Raw genomic sequence first — 4,153 nt, 5'->3', positions numbered from 1 at the left:
CTTCTGATAATGTAATTGAACTACTGAAAGAAATTTCTGATGAAGAAACTAGGAGCAAAATCATTAATATGGCTTCTGAACAGCTCCTAGTCTAATAAAACTAAATCTAAAATTAATATTGATTCAAAACCATACTCTCTAATAGAGGTTTTGGCTCGTCTTGATACAAAGACTAATACCACTATAAGAGATACTTCTTTAGATGATTTGAAATTTGAAGTTGAAAAACTTAAACAAGAGATTAAATCTCTCAAACAAAGTCAAATTATTCATAATCATCGGATTTCTCAATTAGAAAGCCTTGATCATATAGAATCACCACCTTCTAATGATAAAGGAAAATGTGTTCTTGATGAAAATGAAAAGATAGAAGAAATTATTGAAACTCCTAAACAAGATTCATTTTTAGGAATGTCACAAATTGTAACTGTGCAAAGATGGTATATTAAATGTACCATTTTGATTAATAATGAGTTTACTATTACTAACATAGCTATGATTGACAACAGAGCAGATGTTAGTTGTATTCAAGAAGGATTAATCCCTTCCAGATATTTTGAAAAAACAACACATGAAGTTAAATTTGCATCTGGTCATGCTTTAAATATAAAATATAAACTATCTAATACATATATCTGTCAGAATAAAGTCTATATTCCTCATTTCTTCTTATTAGTAAAAGATCAAATGCATCCTCCAATTATACTTGGAACTCCTTTTATTAATACTATATATCCTTTTTCTAAAATAGATTTCAAAGGATTTACTGCTAGTTATAAAAATAAGGATATCTCCTTTTCGTTTATAACTGAACCAGTTACTAGAGATATTAATGCTTAATTGATATGAAACAGGGGCATGTTAATTCTTTACAACCGGAAATTTACAGTTTAAATATTCTGGATACATTAAAACCTACTAAGGTACAAGAAAAGATTAAATTAATCTCTGAACAATTAGCAATTGATGATTGTGCTGATCATCCTAGTGCTTTCTGAAATAGAAAAAGGCATATTGTCACCCTTCCATATGAAGACAAATTCAGTGTAGATAATATTCCCACTAAGCCTCGTCCTTGTCAAATGAATAGTGAGTTAGTAGAATTTTGTAAAAAAGAAATTGATAATCTCTTACAAAAGGGTTTGATTAAACCCTCCAAGTCACCATGGTCTTGTACTGCCTTTTATGTAAATAATGCTGCAGAAAAAGAACGTGGTATGCCTAGGTTAGTAATAAATTACAAATCATTAAATAAATATTTAAAATGGATTAGATATCCTATTCCAAATAAAAGAGATTTATTATCCAGATTATATGATGCCAATATTTTCTCAAAACTCGACTTAAAATCAAGATATTGGCAAATTCAGATTTTTAAAGTGCATACTTATAGAACTGCTTTTAATGTTCCTTTTGGGCAATATGAATGGAACGTAATGCCTTTTAGGTTAAAAAATATCCCATCTGAATTTCAGAAAATAATGAATGATCTTTTTAATCTTTATCTAGATTTTATCATTGTTTATATTGATAATATTTTAGTCTACTCAAAAATGTTTGAAACTCATATTAAACATCTTGATATCTTCAAGAGGATTGTGATACAAAACGGTTTGGTTATATTTAAACCCAAAATGAGTCTATTTCAGACGGAAGTTAGATTTCTTGGACATAATATTTGTCAAGGTAAAAACACACCTATTCAATGGTCAATTGATTTTGCTTCAAAATTTTCTGATATAATCACGGATAGAACTATGCTTCAAAAATTTTGGGAAGTTTAAATTATATTTCTCCTTTTTACAAAAATCTGTCTAGAGATTTATCACCATTATATGAAAGGTTAAAAATGAATCATAAACTCCCTTGGACTGATAGTCTAACAGAACTCGTTAAATCAGTTAAATAGTGGGTTAAATCCTTATCTTGTTTAACACTGGCTAATCCATCTTGGCAAAAAATTATTGAAACTGATGCTTCTAATATTGATTATAGAGGGATACTCAAACAAGTAAATCCCAATGATAAACATGAATATCTTATAAGATTCCATTCAGGTAAATGGACCGAAGCCCAATGCAAATATGCAACAGTGGCCCATGAAATGTTATGTATAGTTAAATGTGTTTTAAAGTTTCAAGACGATTTATATAATCAATGATTCCTGATCAAAACAGATGCCCAATCGGTAAAATACATGTTTGATAAAGATTTTAAGCATGATGCTTCAAAATTAATATTTGCTAGGTGGCAGGCTCAGTTAACCCCATTCGACTTTGATATTCAGTATAAAAAAGGAATTGATAATTCTTTACCAGATTTCTTATCTAGGGAATACTTGACAAATTAAATCATGCATTATTTCGCAGCTTTCTTTGAAGACAAAACCCTTATAAAATCTTAAAGGCTATCCCTTTAGGAGAGGATATTCAAACCAAGATTCTGGACAAAATCGTAGAAAATATTATCAAAGAAAAAATGGAATCATTTCATTTTTCCATTCATTCCTATGAGGACGATGAAGGTCCCTACTATCTTGATACAAATGATTTCTTTGAATATCATTAATGATTTATATTTGCAGATATGGCAGACCGACCGTGGTCTATAATCAAAAGCAAAAATACTACTCGAGCTAGAGGCAGGGGAAGATCTATCTCTTCACCAAGGCCATCATATGGCTCATCATCATCTAGAAATTTTCCTGTTCTAAAAATGGGTAACAAGAGTTTGATAAACTCCAGAGTCGGTGAAACCTCTTCATCAACCCAAAAGGAAGATATTTCTTCAATCAATCTGGAAGATATTCTAGAAGAAAGTCCATTATATGGACAATTGAAAGCATACTTGGAATCAAAGAAGCAAAAAAATACTTTTACTACAATAACGAAAGAAATAGATGATAACAAGAATTATGAAGAAGTACCCACAAAAGAAATAATATTTCTTTTAGAAAATTTTGATATTCAGAGGCAAGATGAACCCTGGAAGATTTTTCAGCGATATTTAGTACGGGGATTATATTTCCCAGGCGAGTCGTATAAGACTCGAACATATTATAAAACAATCTTGATCAAAATAGAAAGTGTTGACTTCCAACACTTTACCACAGAAGAGAATGTTTATAACTTCTCAAAAGTCATTATCAGACAAATTATATCAGTTGAAGAGTGGGAAATCTCCACAATGAACGAACGACAGGTTTGTGTTAATAACATGAACATTAATCTTACTTATTGGGATTATATCCAAGCTTTTCACAAAGTCTTCTATTACAACAATGATAAACATAAACATACCTGGTTTATAAAGGTTTGTTCAAAGGTTTTTGAAGGACCAATCCCCAATTGGTTCATAAGATGGTGGACATTTCATGGTCCCACGGTAAAGATTTTACCGCATATCTATCTTAACTTCTATAAAGAGTGGACAAAGATTTCTCCATTTTTAACGGAATTATACCTAGCTTATCACGTATGCAATCTCGATAAAATCGACCAGATGTATTTCTTCATTGAATTTTCTATACCATTGATCCATAAATGGCTTCCTGAGGAGGATATACCCTAGACGAAAAAATACCATGTCTCAATCGTGTGTATTATAATAATTTTTGGGATAAATTAACAAGAAATGATTCCAAAACCAAATAACCTTATGGTCAAGAACTCATTGATACTATTAAAACAAAGCTCCAAGAATATACTGAGCACTCTCAAAAGAACTTGGTGGCTGATAATTCAGTTAAACATATTGCTCGGAGAATTTCAGTTCAGCAGGGTGATAAAACTGAACTAATCAATGATTATTTGGAAGAAGTCAAAAGGAATTTACTTCAGACCCTAACACAATATGATAAATCAGACACTTCCATGAAAAGTAAAGCAAGCGATGATATCGCTGATGCCCAGTCTGATGGGCCTCAACCTATATTATCGGAAAGTGAACTTGAAAAGGTAGAAGAATTCGTTGAATATCTACAAGATAAGGAAGAATTCCTTCGCACAGCTGTAAAAGGAAAAGGAAAAGCAGAATGAGACGACCACTAAAAACTATCAAAGGATTGAAAAGATGGCGGGTCATGCGAGGATATACCCCCAACAACTTCAAATAGAGACAAATTATATTTGTAAACCCAGTAGAAATACTGTAT

The sequence above is a fragment of the Solanum dulcamara genome, chromosome 9, assembly GCF_947179165.1.
Source record: "Solanum dulcamara chromosome 9, daSolDulc1.2, whole genome shotgun sequence".
In the NCBI taxonomy this organism is placed as follows: Eukaryota; Viridiplantae; Streptophyta; class Magnoliopsida; order Solanales; family Solanaceae; genus Solanum; species Solanum dulcamara.
Note: the sequence above shows the minus strand (reverse complement) of the source record.